The sequence below is a fragment of the Anomaloglossus baeobatrachus genome, chromosome 1 (assembly GCF_048569485.1).
Source record: "Anomaloglossus baeobatrachus isolate aAnoBae1 chromosome 1, aAnoBae1.hap1, whole genome shotgun sequence".
In the NCBI taxonomy this organism is placed as follows: Eukaryota; Metazoa; Chordata; class Amphibia; order Anura; family Aromobatidae; genus Anomaloglossus; species Anomaloglossus baeobatrachus.
Genome location: NC_134353.1, coordinates 17,411,276 through 17,432,388, shown reverse-complemented (window position 1 = coordinate 17,432,388; position 21,113 = coordinate 17,411,276). Strand labels below are relative to the sequence as shown.

Sequence of the window (21,113 nt, the reverse complement as noted above, 5' to 3'; positions counted from 1 at the left end):
CTGGTCGGCCTGGAAGTACTTGGGGGGATCTTTCTGGCCAGCTGAGTATGAGGCTTACTCCTGTGCTTTTCTTTGTTATGATAGGACCCTGCTTCTCTGAATCCAGCAATGGCCCTCTTTGCTGCGGGGACCGATGGTACGTCCCTTTCCCTCTGTAGCAGGCTGCGCAGGCCCTCTCTGGTGCTTCTCTGCTGGAGTCCACACCGGGCCCTGATTCTGCAGCTGTACCTTCGGGCTGTTTATGGGCCATGTGCTTGCAGCTCTCCTGCCCTTCGGATTCGGCTACCAGGGAGTATGTTAAGCCCTGGTGGCCACAGACTCCGATGTCCGAGTCTCTTCTCTGCCTCTCTGCTACTCCTGCTTCTCTGGGCCAAGCTACTCTAGCTCTAGGCCCCAGATCCACAGGACAGCACACTCTACGTCTGTTCACTGTCACTTCTCTCTACAGACTGAACACTACTTCCTCCCTCAGGTCAGACTTGAGGAAGGCTCCCTGGAATTCCAGGTTCAGAGCTCCCCCTGCTGGCCGGAGGGAGAACTGCGGTGGATGTTAAACTTGCTGGCCAATGGACCTCCCCATTACCTCCAGGCTCAGCATTAACACTTTGGAAGGGCAATGCTGTTGTGGCGACCAGGTCCTGGGGCGCCACACTCCCCCTTAGTTGAATTCAGTACTCCCGGACTGTAGAAAACAAAACAAGACATACATGTTACAACCTTAAACAACTTTAAGAGTCCAGTGTGGCTCCCAGCCGGGTGTCCATTACACTGCTCCATGGGGGACCTGCCGCGATAAAACCCCCAACGTAGGCTCTGGGCGTGCGTCAGAGCATTGATGATCCCACTCTATGCACGCCGGACGGGTTTTTCTTCAGGGGTGCTGAGCACACTGGTGCTAACTATGTACAGCTAGGTGTTGGCCACCCATAGTCCAGTGGCCCAATTGTCCATTTTCTCAATCAAAAAAGAAAAACATTTTGTACACAACATTACAGACATTTCACATAACTATTTACATTCTAATAAGTACTCTTTCTTTTTACTCTCTATACCTTGGAGGGGGCTGTCCCCGAGTGCTGCGTTGAGACCTGCGTAGCTCTGGTGTTTGTCCCTGACTACTTGGTGTGTCTTCTACCTCAGCACTACAGGTAGGCCTAACCCCGATAGGTAAGCGTGATGATTGCCTATGTGGTCTAAGAGTCGCCAAGGGTATGACAGGTTCACCACTGACAGGGGGTTGATTCTCCTGTTCCACTGCTGGCGTGTCATCTCGTGTTGGAGCGGACGGTTCTTTAGGTGGATCTGGAACCTCTTCTGTTTCTGGCTCGACCAACTGCGGGAACGTCAACACTGGTACCACTATGGCATTGTTTATTCGGGTCCAAGTTTTGGGGAATTTTCCAAGGATTGTTTGGATCATCTCTTCCTCTTTTTCTGGACTTTGGGGACTTTCTTGTACTTCTTCTACTTCTTTTTGGATTCTGCACCTGTTTAACTGCTTTCAGGGCCTCCTGCAAGTTTAAGGCATAGTCCCGTATGCTGTCTGCCGCCCGTTGTTTGCACCCAAAGAATCTCATCTTTATTTCTGCTGCGGTGCGGGTGTCAAAAACTCTTTAGCTTGGCCAGTATCTGGGTTGCTGTCCCTTTATCTGTATCAGGCCAGGACTTTACTTCATGCTGGGCCGCGCCGGCTAGCTGCCCCATTAATATGCCCACCTTCTGGCTCTCAGTCAGCGGATACACCCGGAACAAGCTGTGCAGACTTTCTCTGAAGTCGCCCAAGGTATGGGACTCCCCGGAGTACTGCGGCAGCCATTCCGCTCCCGGGATGTACGGCATTGTGATCGGCATTACCGGCGCTACAGCGGGGGCTGGGGCGACGGCGACTGGGATTGCTTCGGCTGGTGCCGCGGCGTCTCGGGCTATGGCAGCCACCTGCCCTTCCTCCGAGTCGGACATCTTCCTCCCCCTTAGTGAACCTTACCAGGCTCCGCTTTCTTGTTACAATCTCTTCCGGGTAGCGTGGGGTTAACGGCGCTCTGCTCTGATGGCGCGCTCCCTTCGCGCTTTTTGTCAGGCACGCCCCCCTTCTTCCTGCGCTCGGCGAGGCTAATGGCGGCGGCAGTTTGCAAACAGTAACACAGTCTTTTAGGCACAGTTTCTGCAGGCGCACAGTACCCGGTGGGACCGGGCACTTATCCTGTTCGTGACGCCAAGGTTGACTCGCCCACCCCAGGGCTATGGGACACCCGGTGCCGGGCCGGACTAGTCCGGTGGTAGTCAGTGGTGGCTGGGCCCGGCTCCGTGGCCCTGGTGGGTGTCAGTAGAGTATGTGGCTTGATGAATACAGTTTGTGTTCGTGACGCCACCTGTGGTTTGCGGCTATTAAGCCGCCGCTGCTGTGGGAGGCCTCCGGGGTGATGATATAGCAGCAATGGTGGTACTGCTCCCCACAGGTGGAGCGGAGCCCCGGGGACACTGTTAGTGCTCGTGAAAGTCTATGGTGTTGTGTGGCTAACACGGTGCAGGGCCGACAGGCAATGAAAGAACCAGGCACAAACAACAGTCTCTTTACCTTTTCCTCTTTTACTTTGGGAACAGTCCAGTCCTGGGAGACCGTTACAGGTGGTGATGGGGACCCGGTCGGCCTGGAAGTACTTGGGGGGATCTTTCTGGCCAGCTGAGTATGAGGCCTACTCCTGTGCTTTTCTTTGTTATGATAGGACCCTGCTTCTCTGAATCCAGCAATGGCCCTCTTTGCTGCGGGGACCGATGGTACGTCCCTTTCCCTCTGTAGCAGGCTGCGCAGGTCCTCTCTGGTGCTTCTCTGCTGGAGTCCACACCGGGCCCTGATGATGCAGCTGTACCTTCGGGCTGTTTATGGGCCAGGTGCTTGCAGCTCTCCTGCGCTTCGGATTCGGCTACCAGGGAGTATGTTAAGCTCTGGTGGCCACAGACTCCGATGTCCGAGTCTCTTCTCTGCCTCTCTGCTACTCCTGCTTCTCTGGGCCAAGCTACTCTAGCTCTAGGCCCCAGATCCACAGGACAGCACACTCTACGTCTGTTCACTGTCACTTCTCTCTACAGACTGAACACTACTTCCTCCCTCAGGTCAGACTTGAGGAAGGCTCCCTGGAATTCCAGGTTCAGAGCTTCCCCTGCTGGCCGAAGGGAGAACTGCGGTGGATGTTAAACTTGCTGGCCAATGGACCTCCCCATTACCTCTAGGCTCAGCATTAACCCTTTGGAAGGGCAATGCTGTTGTGGCGACCAGGTCCTGGGGCGCTACATATGTTCACAGTGACTGCACCAGCAGAATAGTGAGTGCAGCTCTGGAGTATAATACAGGATGTAACTCAGGATCAGTAATGTAATGTATGTTCACAGTGACTGCACCAGCAGAATAGTGAGAGCAGCTCTGGAGTATAATCCAGGAGGTAACTCAGGATCAGTAATGTAATGTATGTTCACAGTGACTGCACCAGCAGAATAGTGAGAGCAGCTCTGGAGTATAATACAGGAGGTAACTCAGGATCAATAATGTATGTACACAGTGACTGCAAAAGCAGAATAGTGAGTGCAGCTCTAGAGTATAATACAGGAGGTAACTCAGGATCAGTAATGTATGTACACAGTGACTGCACCAGCAGAATAGCGAGTGCAGCTCTGGAGTATAATACAGGAGGGAACTCAGGATCAGTAATGTAATGTATGTGTGCCACCCCCGCGATAGCCAACGGGCTGCTTGGACCCGGATCCGCAGTGGCTCGAGGGGTCTCCGGACCCGAGGCGGGGTCGCGCGGCCTCTTGAAATAAAAAGGGGGTGTTTTTGGTGTTTTGGATAGTGTTCGTGATGCCACCCACGGTGTGTGGTAACGTGAGGGACCACTGCTGCCGGTTTGGTGAGCCCGGGGATGCTGGTGCGTGGCAGCTGAAGTTGTTAACCCCTCCGTGGGCAGGGGAGTGGTGTCCCGGGCCCGGTGATGGATGGCGTGGGGAACCGTCCGGTGCAAGGGGGGTGATGTGCACACAGTCCAAAGTCACTGACACCAGGTAAACCAAACTCTTAAGCACTCTGTGGTCCTTAGACGGGCACGCTGGGTCCGTGTCCTCTTGGTGTTGCAAGTTGACCTTAAGCCTTGTCCCTTGGCACTGTGTGTCCTACGTGTGGATCCCTTACACGTTTCGGGTCCCGCTCACCTGCTAGCAGGGTGAGCTTGCTCTCAGGGTTCACACTTAGTAATTTCTGGATGGTTGTGGGAAGTCCTATCCCCCTCGTTGCGCTAGTACCCCGATTCTGGAGCGGGTGGGGAATGGTTCCTGAAGATTCCGTTCCCGTTGGGGGAATTACTGGGCTGCGTGAAGCTACTTCCCAGCCTAGGGTCCGCGCACCCCGTCGTGCCCTTGTCCCTGCCCGGTTGTAGCACAGGGCAGCCGGCCTGCTCTCTGAAGTGGCACCGTGCTCCCTGCCACTACCCCCTGCGACTGGGGTTCCAGCTCCTTCTGGCCAGGCCAACGTCTGGCACCTGAGACGGGTACAGAAGCCCAGCTCCACAGCGTGACCTGCACTGTCACCACTGTCTCTCCTTCCACCTCCACTCTCAACAACTCGCTAACTGCACTGACACTTCTCCCCTCCTTCTACCAGCCCTCCATCTGGGTGGCCCTATTCAGGCTGCCCAATGGGTGTCTGGTGGGTGGGGTGCAGAGTGTTCCCCAGGATTTGTGTGCACCTGCTGGTGGCAACACCAAAGTGACAGGACCCGTAACCAAGGAGGAGCGGGTACCATGCAGAAGGGCAGATTGCACAGCACCCTGTGACGACCTGATAGGCCAGGGCGTCACATATGTACACAGTGCAGCTGTTACATGTAGTGTATGTGTGGCGTCTTGGCCTAGCCAGGTCGTCACAGATAACCTACAAACACCCCCACCCCCATTAGACAGTGACACCAGCCAAACAAAAACCCTTGTTGCCTCCCTCCAGTGTCTGATGTCCATACCACGTGGGGCGGAGCCAAGCGGTTGGCCCCACCCACCGAGGAGTTCACAGGCCTGGAGGCGGGAAAAGTGACAGTTTAGTCCAGGAGGTGGAAGAGAGAGGAGTGAGCACTTGGGTGTCTGGGTTTGTGGCCCAGGCACTGACAGCAAGGTTGGCAGACGGTGGTGGCCGTCTGCAGGAGTGGTGGAGCAACGCGGAACCGTAGGACCGGGGACGGGCGACGGCCCGCCGGTACCGACCGGGGAGCGAAGTGAAGCCAGCACACACAGGCAGGGCCATTGGACCCCGACCAGGTTTGGAGCCGCCGACAATAGTCAGATCCGAATGTGACTGGAACCCCAGGGGTTTCATAACAGCAAAAGTCCCGATTGAAGGCAACCACCCACACCGTGAGAGTATACAGCTACCGCCTAAGGCTAGAGACCCAAGGGCCAGCGTCTGCGGGCAAACGGGCTCCTCCGGTACCCATACACCGGGGAGCGGGTTACCGTTGGGAATCCATAGTAGTCAGAAGGAGAACATCAAGGTGCAGGGAAAGACAGCCGCCATCACCTGTCCGGGGAGAGGCACTGCAGCCGGCTGCGGGTCCCGTCCATCCAGCCGTTTGGTTTACCGAGGACTTTGTACCTTTCTTGCTGAGTGAGTACACCTGTGCCATCCGGCACCGCGCCGTGCTGTCCCTGCAACCCTGCACCTCACCAACCCTGCCTCCCTGTCACATCACCGGGCCCCGGGACCACCGACCCCTACCCACGGAGGGGGAAAACAACATCCCAGCTGCTCCCCACCATCGCTCCCGGGATCCCCGTCACCAGCAGCGGTGGTGCCCATCTTCACCACGACCCGTGGGTGGCGTCACGGACTAAATCCCCCAAACCAACCACCCCTTTCACTCACCGGCGAGGAGCGCCGCTCGAGTCCCCGGATCCGGCCCACCGCTCGAGCCACCGAGCAGCAGCAGCGCCGGACCCGAGCGTTAGCGAGAGCGCAGCAGCGATGGCGTCCTCCCCGCCCGCGACATATGTGAACCCCATTATGAGTTTTGGAGGTGTTTGGAGCCTGTCAGTGGGTTTCCTCTGTAGTCAGTAGGACACGGGTGTGTAGATTGTGGAGGATAACACTGGGTGGGGTGTTGGTGGCTTTTCTGTGAGATCGGGGCTGTGGAGCTGTAGTGTCTGCGAGTCCTTAGTTTATTTTTATGCACTGGAGAGGAGAGTGTTAATCCGTGTAAATATGGCAGAGTACAATCGTTACCATGGCAGCGGCGGAGCTGGAACCCGGCGAGATCTTAAAAGCTCCCCGAGTTTTCTGGAGTTTGCATTGTGTTGGCAGATGCCGCGGCCGCGGTGCTCTCTACAGGCAGTGCCCTAATGGCAGCACGGAGCCCCCCAACACTGAGCCTCTCCCCCTCTGTATATCCAGACCCCGATACCTCACTGAGCCGGTCTCCCTCTGTATATCCACACCCAGATACCTCACTGAACCGGTCTCCCTCTGTATATCCAGACCCCGATACTTCACTGAACCGGTCTCCCTCTGTATATCCAGACCCCGATACCTCACTGAACCGGTCTCCCTCTGTATATCCACACCCCGATACCTCACTGAACCGGTCGCCCTCTGTTTATCTGGACCCCGGTACTTCACTGAGCCGATCCCCCTCTGTATATCCACACCCAGATACCTCACTGAACCGGTCTCCCTCTGTATATCCAGACCCCGATACCTCACTGAACCGGTCTCCCTCTGTATATCCAGACCCCGATACCTCACTGAACCGGTCGCCCTCTGTTTATCTGGACCCCGATACCTCACTGAACCGGTCTGCCTCTGTATATCCGCACCCCGATACCTCACTGAGCCGATCCCCCTCTGTATATCCGCACCCCGATACCTCACTGAGCCGATCCCCCTCTGTATATCCGCACCCCTATACTTCACTGAGCCGATCCCCCTCTGTATATCCGCACCCTGATACCTCACTGAGCCGATCCCCCTCTGTATATCCGCACCCCTATACTTCACTGAGCCGGTCCCCCTCTGTATATCCGCACCCCTATACCTCACTGAACTGATCCCCCTCTGTATATCCGGACCCCGATACCTCACTGAGCCGATCCCCCTCTGTATATCCGCACCCCGATACCTCACTGAGCCGATCCCCCTCTGTATATCCGCACCCTGATACCTCACTAAGCCGATCCCCCTCTGTATATCCGCACCCCTATACTTCACTGAGCCGGTCCCCCTTTGTATATCCGCACCCCGATACCTCACTGAACCGGTCTGCCTCTGTATATCCGCACCCCGATACCTCACTGAGCCGATCCCCCTCTGTATATCCGCACCCCTATACCTCACTGAACTGATCCCCCTCTGTATATCCGGACCCCGATACCTCACTGAGCCGATCCCCCTCTGTATATCCGCACCCTGATACCTCACTGAGCCGATCCCCCTCTGTATATCCGCACCCCTATACTTCACTGAGCCGGTCCCCCTCTGCATATCCGCACCCCTATACCTCACTGAACTGATCCCCCTCTGTATATCCGGACCCCGATACCTCACTGAGCCGATCCCCCTCTGTATATCCGCACCCCGATACCTCACTGAGCCGATCCCCCTCTGTATATCCGCACCCTGATACCTCACTGAGCCGATCCCCCTCTGTATATCCGCACCCCGATACCTCACTGAACCGGTCGCCCTCTGTTTATCCGAACCCCGATACCTTACTGAGCCGGTCTCCCTCTGTATATCCGCACCCCTATACTTCACTGAGCCGGTCCCCCTCTGTATATCTGCACCCTGATACCTCACTAAGCCGGTCCACTTCTGTATATCCAGACCCTGATACCTCACTGAGCCGATACCCCTTTGTATATCCGCATCCCGATACCTCACTGAGCCGATCCCCCTCTGCATATCCGCACCCCGATACCTCACTGAGCCGGTTCCCCTCTGTATATCCAGACCCTGATACCTCACTGAGCCGATCCCCCTCTGCATATCCGCACCCCGATACCTCACTGAGCCGGTTCCCCTCTGTATATCCAGACCCTGATACCTCACTGAGCCGATCCCCCTCTGTATATCCGCACCCCGATACCTCACTGAGCCGATCCCCCTCTGTATATCCAGACCCTGATACCTCACTGAGCCGATCCCCCTCTGTATATCTGCACCCCTATACCTCACTGAACTGATCCCCCTCTGTATATCCGGACCCCGATACCTCACTGAGCCGATCCCCCTCTGTATATCCGCACCCCTATACTTCACTGAGCCGGTCCCCCTCTGTATATCCGCACCCCTATACCTCACTGAACTGATCCCCCTCTGTATATCCGGACCCCGATACCTGACTGAGCCGATCCCCCTCTGTATATCCGCACCCCGATACCTCACTGAGCTGATCCCCCTCTGTATATCCGCACCCTGATACCTCACTGAGCCGATCCCCCTCTGTATATCCGCACCCCGATACCTCACTGAACCGGTCGCCCTCTGTTTATCCGAACCCCCGATACCTTACTGAGCCGGTCTCCCTCTGTATATCCGCACCCCTATACTTCACTGAGCCGGTCCCCCTCTGTATATCCGCACCCCTATACTTCACTGAGCCGGTCCCCCTCTGTATATCCGCACCCCGATACCTCACTGAGCCGGTCCACTTCTGTATATCCGCACCCCGATACCTCACTGAGCCGATCCCCCTCTGCATATCCGCACCCCGATACCTCACTGAGCCGGTTGCCCTCTGTATATCTAGACCCTGATACCTCACTGAGCCGATCCCCCTCTGTATATCCGCACCCCGATACCTCACTGAGCCGATCCCCCTCTGTATATCCAGACCCTGATACCTCACTGAGCCGATTCCCCCTCTGTATATCCGCACCCCGATACCTCACTGAACCGATCCCCCTCTGTATATCTGGACCCCGATACCTCACTGAGCCGGTTCCCCTCTGTATATCCGCACCCCGATACCTCACTGAGCCGATCCCCCTCTGTATATCCGCACCCCGATACCTCACTGAGCCGATTCCCCCTCTGTATATCCGCACCCCGATACCTCACTGAACCGATCCCCCTCTGTATATCTGGACCCCGATACCTCACTGAGCCGGTTCCCCTCTGTATATCCGGACTCCGATACCTTCCATATAGTGGCAGTAGGACCATACAGATTACTGCCTCCACCATATCCCATATTGGCTTCATGACCCTGCGTGGTGCACTGGCCGCCCCTATGATGGAACAAGACCTCTCCGCTTCCCCAGGTGACCCCACCATACCCCATATTGGCTTCATGACCCTGTATGGTCCACAGGCCACCCCTATAATGGGGCATGACTTCTCCGTTTCCCCAGGTGACCCCACCATACCCCATATTGGCTTCATGACCCTGTATGGTGCACTGGCCACCCCTATAATGGGGCATGACTTCTCGGTTTCCCCAGGTGACCTCCGTATCAGGGCACTGAGCATATACAGAGCGTGCTTGTCATATACCGTGCTCCGCACACATCACATGAGGGTGCAGCTTGTATAATCATCACATTGAGCCCACACATTCCTCTTGTATAAGATTAGGCCGTGCCATTACGCTGTATGGAGTGTATTGATTCCTGGATGGATGAATGGATGACGCAGCTACACCACTGACCCCCGAGAAGATGTCGCCGGATTCTTCATAGTGTGCATTAGAAAGACTTCCAGGGCTGATCACTGCCATCTTATTACAGCAGAGCGCCGCTTATCTCCGGAGGAAATCATCGCTCCAAGGCAAGGAGTCTGTGCGGGTTTCTGCCCCGTTTGTGCCGGTGCGGGTTTCTGCCCCGTTTGGGCTGGTGCTAGTGTCTTCCCCGTTTGTGCCGGTGCTGGTGTCTTCCCCGTTTGTGCCGGTGTCTTCCCCGTTTGTGCCGGTGCCGGTGTCTGCCTTGTATGTGTCGTGCCGGTGTCTTCCCCGTTTGTGTCGGTGCCGGTGTCTTCCCCGTTTGTGTCGGTGTCTTCCCCGTTTGTGTCGGTGCCGGTGTCTTCCCCGTTTGTGTCGGTGCCGGTGTCTTCCCCGTTTGTGTCGGTGCCGGTGTCTTCCCCGTTTGTGTCGGTGCCGGTGTCTTCCCTGTTTGTGTCGGTGCCGGTGTCTTCCCCGTTTGTGCCGGTGCCGGTGTCTTCCCCGTTTGTGCCGGTGCCGGTGTCTTCCCCGTTTGTGCCGGTGCCGGTGTCTTCCCCGTTTGTGCCGGTGCCGGTGTCTGCCTTGTATGTGTCAGTGCCGGTGTCTTCCCCGTTTACGCCGGAGAGTTTGATTCCTTATTTACATAAAGTTTCCTCATCAGACCAGGCTCAGCAGTCAGGATCACGGAGCGTTCCCGGTGCGGGGGGTTGTGGAGATTTTAGAGTTTTTAATTAGAAGGTAGAAATGCAGAACATATTCACACACCGCCGTCCTCCTTCTGAGACCTCAAGAACCTATAGGCACACCATGTGGCGCCTACATGCAGCATTGAAACATAGAGCTAACTCCTGTCGTTGGTGGGATTTGAACCTGGGACCCCAGCACTGCAAGAGTTAACCACTGAGCCACTATGCTGCCCCATATATAGTACAGATCTAACCACTGAGCCACCGTGCTGCCCCATATATAGTACAGATCTAACCACTGAGCCACCGTGCTGCCCTACAGTGGGTATGGAAAGTATTCAGACCCCTTTAAATTTTTCACTGGTGTCCAGTGTTAGTACATGTATGTGTGGTGACTCGTAGTATAATATGTGTATCCCTGGTGTGTAGTGGTGAGTAGATCACATCCCTGGTGTGTAGTGGTGAGTAGATCACATCCCTGGTGTCTAGTGGTTTATTACTTGTATCCCTGGTGTGTAGTGGTTAGTAGATCACATCCCTGGTGTCCAGTGGGTTATTACTTGTATCCCTGGTGTGTAGTGGTTATTACGTGTATCCCTGGTGTGTAGTGGTTAGCAGATCACATCCCTGGTGTGTAGTGGTGAGTAGATCACATCCCTGGTGTGTAGTGGGGAGTAGATCACATCCCTGGTGTGTAGTGGTGAGTAGATCACATCCCTGGTGTGTAGTGGTGAGTAGATCACATCTCTGGTGTCTAGTGGTTTATTACTTGTATTCCTGGTGTGTAGTGGTTAGCAGATCACATCCCTGGTGCCTAGTGGGTTATTCCTTGTATCCCTGGTGTGTAGTGGTTAGCAGATCACATCCCTGGTGTCTAGTGGGTTATTACGTGTATCCCTGGTGTGTAGTAGTTAGTAAATCACATCCCTGGTGTCCAGTGGGTTATTACTTGTATCCCTGGTGTGTAGTGGTTATTACTTGTATCCCTGGTGTGTAGTGGTTATTCCTTGTATTCCTGGTGTGTAGTGGTCAGCAGATCACATCCCTGGGGTCTAGTGGGTTATTCCTTGTATCCCTGGTGTGTAGTAGTTAGTAGATCACATCCCTGGTGTCCAGTGGGTTATTACTTGTATCCCTGGTGTGTAGTGGTTATTACTTGTATCCCTGGTGTGTAGTGGTTATTCCTTGTATTCCTGGTGTGTAGTGGTTAGCAGATCCCATCCCTGGTGTCTAGTGGTTTATTACTTGTATCCCTGGTGTGTAGTGGTTATTCCTTGTATTCCTGGTGCGTAGTGGTTAGCAGATCACATCCCTGGTGTCTAGTGGTTATTACTTGTATCCCTGGTGTGTAGTGGTTATTCCTTGTATTCCTGGTGCGTAGTGGTTAGCAGATCACATCCCTGGTGTCTAGTGGTTTATTACTTGTATCCCTGGTGTGTAGTGGTTAGCAGATCACATCCCTGGTGTCTAGTGGTTATTACTTGTATCCCTGGTGTGTAGTGGTTATTACTTGTATCCCTGGTGTGTAGTGGTTATTCCTTGTATTCCTGGTGCGTAGTGGTTAGCAGATCACATCCCTGGTGTCTAGTGGTTTATTACTTGTATCCCTGGTGTGTAGTGGTTAGCAGATCACATCCCTGGTGTCTAGTGGTTTATTACTTGTATTCCTGGTGTGTAGTGGTTAGCAGATCACATCCCTGGTGTCTAGTGGTTATTACTTGTATCCCTGGTGTGTAGTGGTTAGCAGATCACATCCCTGGTGTCTAGTGGTTATTACTTGTATCCCTGGTGTGTAGTGGTTAGCAGATCACATCCCTGGTGTCTAGTGGTTTATTACTTATATACAGTTAGGTCCAGAAATCTTTGGCCAGTGACACAATTTTGGCGAGTTGGGCTCTGCATGCCACCACATTGGATTTGAAATGAAACCTCTACAACAGAATTCAAGTGCAGATTGTAACGTTTAATTTGAAGGTTTGAACAAAAATATCTGATAGAAATTGTAGGAATTGTCACATTTCTTTACAAACACTCCACATTTTAGGAGGTCAAAAGTAATTGGACAAATAAACCAAACCCAAACAAAATATTTTTATTTTCAATATTTTGTTGCGAATCCTTTGGAGGCAATCACTGCCTTAAGTCTGGAACCCATGGACATCACCAAACGCTGGTTTTCCTCCTTCTTAATGCTTTGCCAGGCCTTTACAGCCGCAGCCTTCAGGTCTTGCTTGTTTGTGGGTCTTTCCGTCTTAAGTCTGGATTTGAGCAAGTGAAATGCATGCTCAATTGGGTTAAGATCTGGTGATTGACTTGGCCATTGCAGAATGTTCCACTTTTTAGCACTCATGAACTCCTGGGTAGCTTTGGCTGTATGCTTGGGGTCATTGTCCATCTGTACTATGAAGCGCCGTCCGATCAACTTTGCGGCATTTGGCTGAATCTGGGCTGAAAGTATATCCCGGTACACTTCAGAATTCATCCGGCTACTCTTGTCTGCTGTTATGTCATCAATAAACACAAGTGACCCAGTGCCATTGAAAGCCATGCATGCCCATGCCATCACGTTGCCTCCACCATGTTTTACAGAGGATGTGGTGTGCCTTGGATCATGTGCCGTTCCCTTTCTTCTCCAAACTTTTTTCTTCCCATCATTCTGGTACAGGTTGATCTTGGTCTCATCTGTCCATAGAATACTTTTCCAGAACTGAGCTGGCTTCATGAGGTGTTTTTCAGCAAATGTAACTCTGGCCTGTCTATTTTTGGAATTGATGAATGGTTTGCATCTAGATGTGAACCCTTTGTATTTACTTTCATGGAGTCTTCTCTTTACTGGTGACTTAGAGACAGATACACCTACTTCACTGAGAGTGTTCTGGACTTCAGTTGATGTTGTGAACGGGTTCTTCTTCACCAAAGAAAGTATGCGGCGATCATCCACCACTGTTGTCATCCGTGGACGCCCAGGCCTTTTTGAGTTCCCAAGCTCACCAGTCAATTCCTTTTTTCTCAGAATGTACCCGACTGTTGATTTTGCTACTCCAAGCATGTCTGCTATCTCTCTGATGGATTTTTTCTTTTTTTTCAGCCTCAGGATGTTCTGCTTCACCTCAATTGAGAGTTCCTTAGACCGCATGTTGTCTGGTCACAGCAACAGCTTCCAAATGCAAAACCACACACCTGTAATCAACCCCAGACCTTTTAACTACTTCATTGATTACAGGTTAACGAGGGAGACGCCTTCAGAGTTAATTGCAGCCCTTAGAGTCCCTTGTCCAATTACTTTTGGTCCCTTTAAAAAGAGGAGGCTATGCATTACAGAGCTATGATTCCTAAACCCTTTCTCCGATTTGGATGTGAAAACTCTCATATTGCAGCTGGGAGTGTGCACTTTCAGCCCATATTATATATATATATATAATTGTATTTCTGAACATGTTTTTGTAAACAGCTAAAATAACATAACTTGTGTCACTGTCCAAATATTTCTGGACCTAACTGTATCTGGTGTGTAGTGGTTAGCAGATCACATCCCTGGTGTCTAGTGGTTTATTACTTGTAACCCTGGTGTGTAGTGGTTAGCAGATCACATCCCTGGTGTCTAGTGGGTTATTACTTGTATCCCTGGTGTGTAGTGGTTAGCAGATCCCATCCCTGGTGTCTAGTGGTTTATTACGTATATCCCTGGTGCGTAGTGGTTAGCAGATCACATCCCTGGTGTCTAGTGGTTTATTACTTGTATCTCTGGTGTGTAGTGGTCAGCAGATCACATCCCTGGTGTCTAGTGGGTTATTACTTGTATCCCTGGTGTGTAGTGGTTAGCAGATCACATGCCTGGTGTCTAGTGGGTTATTACTTGTATCCCTGGTGTGTAGAGGTTAGCAGATCCCATCCCTGGTGTCTAGTGGTTTATTACGTATATCCCTGGTGCGTAGTGGTTAGCAGATCACATCCCTGGTGTCTAGTGGTTTATTACTTGTATCCCTGGTGTGTAGTGGTTAGCAGATCACATCCCTGGTGTCTAGTGGGTTATTACTTGTATCCCTGGTGTGTAGTGGTTAGCAGATCATATCCCTGGTGTCTAGTGGTTTATTATTTGTATCCCTGGTGTGTAGTGGTTAGCAGATCACATCCCTGGTGTCTAGTGGTTTATTACTTGTATCCCTGGTGTGTAGTGGTTAGCAGATCGTATCCCTGGTGTGTAGTGGGTTATTACTTGTATCCCTGGTGTGTAGTGGTTAGCAGATGACATCCCTGGTGGCTAGTGGGTTATTACTTGTATCCCTGGTGTGTAGTGGTTAGCAGATCACATCCCTGGTGCGTAGTGGTTAGCAGATCACATCCCTGGTGTCTAGTGGTTTATTACTTGTATCTCTGGTGTGTAGTGGTCAGCAGATCACATCCCTGGTGTCTAGTGGGTTATTACTTGTATCCCTGGTGTGTAGTGGTTAGCAGATCATATCCCTGGTGTCTACTGGTTTATTATTTGTATCCCTGGTGTGTAGTGGTGAGTAGATCACATCCCTGGTGTCTAGTGGTAATTACTTGTATCCCTTGTGTGTAGTGGTTAGCAGATCACATCCCTGGTGTCTAGTGGGTTATTTCTTGTATCTCTGGTGTGTAGTGGTTAGCAGATCACATCCCTGGTATCTAGTGGGTTATTATTTGTATCTCTGGTGTGTAGTGGTTAGCAGATCACATCCCTTATTACTTATATCTCTGGTGTGTAGGGGTTAGCAGATCACATCCCTGGTGTCTAGTGGTTATTACTTGTATCCCTGGTGTGTAGTGTTGAGTAGATCACATCCCTGGTGTCTAGTGGTTTATTACTTGTATCCCTGGTGTGTAGTGGTTAGCAGATCACATCCCTGGTGTCTAGTGGGTTATTACTTGTATCCCTGGTGTGTAGTGGTGAGTAGATCACATCCCTGGTGTCTAGTGGGTTATTACTTGTATCCCTGGTGTGTAGTGGTTAGCAGATCACATCCCCGGTGTCTAGTGGTTTATTACTTGTATCCCTGGTGTGTAGTGGTTAGCAGTAACATCCCTGGTGTCTAGTGGGTTATTACTTGTATCCCTGGTGTGTAGTGGTTAGCAGATCTAATCCCTGGTGTCTAGTGGTTTATTACTTGTATCCCTGGTGTGTAGTGGTTAGCAGATCACATCCCTGGTGTCTAGTGGGTTATTACTTGTATCCCTGGTGTGTAGAGGTTAGCAGATCTAATCCCTGGTGTCTAGTGGGTTATTACTTGTATCCCTGGTGTGTAGTGGTTAGCAGATCACATCCCTGGTGTCTAGTGGGTTATTACTTGTATCCCTGGTGTGTAGAGGTTAGCAGATCTAATCCCTGGTGTCTAGTGGGTTATTACTTGTATCCCTGGTGTGTAGTGGTTAGCAGATCACATCCCTGGTGTCTAGTGGGTTATTACTTGTATCCCTGGTGTTTGGTGGTTAGTAGATCACATCCCTGGTGTGTAGTGGTTAGTAGATCACATCCCTGTGGTGTAGTGGTTAGTAGATCACAGTCGGTGCTGATTACAGCTGGAGGTTACTGTGATCGTCCTGGTGGGCTGTGTCAGGGATCTTCACTAATATCCAGGTCTCCTATAAATAAGTAAGACGTGTTAATGGCTGCCATATGTCTTGATTTTGCAGTGATGTGGACACTGACACGGCCGGGCATGTGTGGAGATGATACAGCACAGCTGACCCTTTGTTGCAGTGCTCTGGTGGAGACGGGCACTGTGTGAGTGGCTGCACACACTGACCGCCGCTGTGCACCATGGCGAGCTCTGGCCGAGGCTCCTGACATCTGCTGCGCCAGGGTCCTCCGAGCTCTGCGCTCACATCACACTCCACCTCTATATTTAGCAAATTATTGCAGACACTTTGTGTTCTCTACTTGTGAGCTAAAACAAGTGTGTGCAGCTTGGAGAGGCAGTCTCCTGTACAGCAGATCGGAGTCCTTGTGATCACTTCTGTGTGCGATGGTAGTCAGCCAGATAAGAAGCCACTAGCCCACCCTTCACCATACCATTGGAAGCCTATGCAGGTACAGTTCTATTCTGCTTTTTGGGGTAGCAGTAATGTGAGCCCAGCTGGGCTGGAGTCTGCGAGTGTCATGATCACCTGCAATGACAGCCGGGGTCTTGGTTAATGTCTTGCCTTGGCCGGGGTCTTGTTGTAGTGAGGATGGCAGTCTGGTCAATCGTTGGGTTGGTGGCTTGTCTGGTTGGTTGTAGTCCGTTTTATATCTGGTTGGTTGGCTCTCCACTTAATTGTATGAGTAGTTATCTGGTTGGCTCGGTGGTTGATGGGTTGTAGAAACTCAACTCGGCATCTATGTACATCGCCATGTCTACAACCACCAGCTTCTGTTTAATTACAATCACCAGTGCTCTCTAGTCAGTCATCCATGCTCTCTAGTCACAGTCATCCGAGCTCTCTAGTCACATTAGTCACAGTCGTCCGTGTAATTTAGGCACAGTCATCCGAGCTCTCTAGTCACATTAGTCACAGTCGTCCGTGTAATTTAGTCACAGTCGTCCATGCTCTCTAGGCACAGTCGTCCGTGCTCTCTAGGCACAGTCGTCCGTGCTCTCTAGTCACAGTCATCCGAGCTCTCTAGTCACATTAGTCACAGTCGTCCGTGCTCTCTAGGCACAGTCGTCCGTGCTCTCTAGTCACAGTCGTCCGTGCTCTCTAGTCACAGTCGTCCGTGCTCTCTAGTCACAGTCGTCCGTGCTCTCTAGGCACAGTCGTCCATGCTCTCTAGGCACAGTCGTCCGTGCTCTCTAGGCACAGTCGTCCGTGCTCTCTAGGCACAGTCGTCCATGCTCTCTAGTCACGGTCGTCCATGCTCTCTAGTCACGGTCGTCCGTGCTCTCTAGGCACATCATCCGTGCTCTCTAGGCACAGTCATCCGTGCTCTCTAGGCACATCATCCGTGCTCTCTAGGCACAGTCATCCGTGCTCTCTAGGCACATCATCCGTGCTCTCTAGGCACAGTCATCTGTGCTCTCTAGTCACAGTCGTCCGTGCTGTCTAGTCACAGTCGTCCGTGCTCTCTAGTCACAGTCGTCCGTGCTCTCTAGTCACAGTCGTCCATGCTCTCTAGGCACAGTCGTCCGTGCTCTCTAGGCACAGTCGTCCATGCTCTCTAGTCACGGTCATCCGTGCTCTCTAGTCACGGTCGTCCGTGCTCTCTAGTCACGGTCGTCCGTGCTCTCTAGTCACGGTCATCTGTGCTCTCTAGTCACGGTCGCCCGTGCTCTCTAGGCACAGTCGTCCGTGCTCTCTAGGCACAGTCGTCCGTGCTCTCTAGTCACGGTCGTCCGTGCTCTCTAGTCACGGTCGTCCGTGCTCTCTAGTCACGGTCGTCCGTGCTCTCTAGTCACGGTCGTCCGTGCTCTCTAGTCACGGACGTCCGTGCTGTCTAGTCACGGTCGCCCGTGCTCTCTAGGCACGGTCGTCCGTGCTCTCTAGGCACGGTCGTCCGTGCTCTCTAGGCACGGTCGTCCGTGCTCTCTAGGCACGGTCGTCCGTGCTCTCTAGTCACGGTCGTCCGTGCTCTCTAGGCACGGTCGTCCGTGCTCTCTAGGCACGGTCGTCCGTGCTCTCTAGGCACGGTCGTCCGTGCTCTCTAGTCACGGTCGTCCGTGCTCTCTAGGCACGGTCGTCCGTGCTCTCTAGGCACGGTCGTCCGTGCTCTCTAGTCACGGTCGTCCGTGCTCTCTAGTCACGGTCGTCCGTGCTCTCTAGTCACGGTCGTCCGTGCTGTCAAGTCACGGTCGTCCGTGCTCTCTAGGCACGGTCGTCCGTGCTCTCTAGGCACGGTCGTCCGTGCTCTCTAGGCACGGTCGTCCGTGCTCTCTAGTCACGGTCGTCCGTGCTCTCTAGTCACGGTCGTCCGTGCTCTCTAGTCACGGTCGTCCGTGCTCTCTAGTCACGGTCGTCCGTGCTCTCTAGTCACGGTCGTCCGTGCTCTCTAGTCACGGTCGTCCGTGCTCTCTAGTCACGGTCGTCCGTGCTCTCTAGTCACGGTCGTCCGTGCTCTCTGGGCACAGGCACCAGCCCCCGTGACTTTGTTCCCAGTCTCCTCCATGTTGATGGTTTCCTGCTGCTGTTTTCTGCCTTGTTGTTCTGTTTATTTTTACACTGATGGAAGATGAAACGGAGCCTTAATGAGGAAAGAGCCTGAAAAATACATGTGAAGGAATCACTGAAGACATCATGAAGTATTGATCACCATGGGAACGGGTAATAATAAGAAAAGTGTGTCAGCCCGATCACATCAGCGAATCCGAGGAGCAATGGTCGTCTTCATAACCAGGGACACGTGTTATATAGAGCGGTCACGTCACGTAGTCAGGAGCGGTAACTCCATATACGTGATATTGTATATCTGCGTCATGTGCAGGAGCGCGGATAAGTGTTATCACTCAACAAAATGCAAGATTAAGAAATGTAAATCACCTTGGTCTCCTCCGTCCACAGTATTCAGTCACCGCCCGTCTCCTCCGTCCTCAGTATTCAGTGACCGCCCGTCTCCTCCGTCCTCAGTATTCAGTGACCGCCCGTCTCCTCCGTCCTCAGTATTCAGTGATCGCCCGTCTCCTCCGTCCACAGTATTCAGTCACCGCCCGTCTCCTCCGTCCACAGTATTCAGTCACCGCCCGTCTCCTCCATCCTCAGTATTCAGTCACCGCCCGTCTCCTCCGTCCACAGTATTCAGTCACTGCCCGTCTCCTCCGTCCTCAGTATTCAGTGATCGCCCGTCTCCTCCGTCCACAGTATTCAGTCACCGCCCGTCTCCTCCTTCCTCAGTATTCAGTGACCGCCCGTCTCCTCCGTCCTCAGTATTCAGTCACCGCCCGTCTCCTCCATCCTCAGCATTCAGTCACCGCCCGTGTCCTCCGTCCTCAGTATTCAGTGACCGCCCGTCTCTTCCGTTCTCAGTATTCAGTCACCGCCCGTCTCCTCCGTCCTCAGTATTCAGTGGCCGCCCGTCTCCTCCGTCCTCAGTATTCAGTGACCGCCCGTCACCTCCGTTCTCAGTATTCAGTGACCGCCCGTCACCTCCGTTCTCAGTATTCAGTGACCGCCCGTCACCTCCGTTCTCAGTATTCGGTGATCGCCCGTCTCCTCCATCTTCAGTATTCAGTGATCGCCCGTCTCCTCCATCCTCAGTATTCAGTGACTGCCCGTCTCCTCCATCCTCAGTATTCAGTGACTGCCCGTCTCCTCCATCCTCAGTATTCAGTGACTGCCCGTCTCCTCCATCCTCAGTATTCAGTGACCGCCCGTCTCCTCCGTCTTCAGTATTCAGTGACCGCCCGTCTCCTCCATCCTCAGTATTCAGTGATCGCCCGTCTCCTCCATCCTCAGTATTCAGTGACCGCCCGTCACCTCCGTCTTCAGTATTCAGTGACCGCCCGTCTCCTCCATCCTCAGTATTCAGTGACCGCCCGTCTCCTCCATCCTCAGTATTCAGTTACCGCCCGTCTCCTCCATCCTCAGTATTCAGTGACCGCCCGTCACCTCCGTCTTCAGTATTCAGTGACCGCCCGTCTCCTCCATCCTCAGTATTCAGTGACCGCCCGTCTCCTCCGTCCTCAGTATTCAGTGGACGCCCGTCTCCTCCGTCCTCAGTATTCAGTGACCGCCCGTCACCTCCGTTCTCAGTATTCAGTGACCGCCCGTCACCTCCGTTCTCAGTATTCGGTGATCGCCCGTCTCCTCCATCTTCAGTATTCAGTGACCGCCCGTCACCTCCGTTCTCAGTATTCGGTGATCGCCCATCTCCTCCATCCTCAGTATTCAGTGACCGCCCGTCTCCTCCATCCTCAGTATTCAGTGACTGCCCGTCTCCTCCATCCTCAGTATTCAGTGACCGCCCGTCTCCTCCATCCTCAGTATTCAGTGATCGCCCGTCTCCTCCATCCTCAGTATTCAGTGACCGCCCGTCTCCTCCATCCTCAGTATTCAGTGATCGCCTGTCTCCTCCATCCTCAGTATTCAGTGACCGCCCGTCACCTCCGTCTTCAGTATTCAGTGACCGCCCGTCTCCTCCATCCTCAGTATTCAGTGATCGCCCGTCTCCTCCATCCTCAGTATTCAGTGACCGCCCGTCACCTCCGTCTTCAGTATTCAGTGACCGCCCGTCTCCTCCATCCTCAGTATTCAGTGACCGCCCGTCTCCTCCATCCTCAGTATTCAGTGACCGCCCGTCACCTCCGTCTTCAGTATTCAGTGACCGCCCGTCTCCTCCATCCTCAGTATTCAGTGACCGCCCGTCTCCTCCATCCACATTATTCAGTGACCGCCCGTCTCCTCTGTCCTCTGGTAACTGCCGTCAGTGCCCCTCATGTAACGGATCCAATATGTTTTTTTTTTTCAATGATGGAACAGCAAAAAAAAAAAAAAAGAAAAAAGAACTGATTGCTGCAGATGTTGTGTCTGCAGTTGCTGTGTGGTTTCTGTGGTTGCTTTGTGGTGTCTGCAGTGGCTGTGCGGTTGCTGTGCGGTGGGGGCTGCGGTTGCTGTGCGGTGTGTGCGGTTGCTGTGCGGTGTTTGCGGTTGCTGTGCGGTGTTTGCGGTTGCTGTGCGGTGTTTGCGGTTCCTGTGCGGTGTGTGCGGTTGCTGTGCGGTGTTTGCGGTTGCTGTGCGGTGTTTGCGGTTGCTGTGCGGTGTTTGCGGTTGCTGTGCGGTGTGGGCTGCGGTTGCTGTGCGGTGTGGGCTG

The 21,113-nt window shown here is 53.1% G+C and overlaps 1 protein-coding gene across 3 annotated transcripts in view; it reads left to right on the top strand.

The window, feature by feature from the left end:
* Positions 1-21,113, top strand: part of FBXO41 (F-box protein 41) — a 102,035-nt gene that overhangs the window by 30,208 nt on the left and 50,714 nt on the right. Inside the window, exon 1 of one of the 3 annotated variants that reach the window (XM_075345970.1) lies at positions 16,235-16,424. The exons of the other annotated variants lie outside the window; for them this stretch is intronic. The gene's annotated coding sequence lies outside the window, so the exon portion shown is untranslated. Of the gene's footprint in view, positions 1-16,234; positions 16,425-21,113 lie in introns of those variants that run through there. 3 annotated transcript variants of the gene reach the window in all.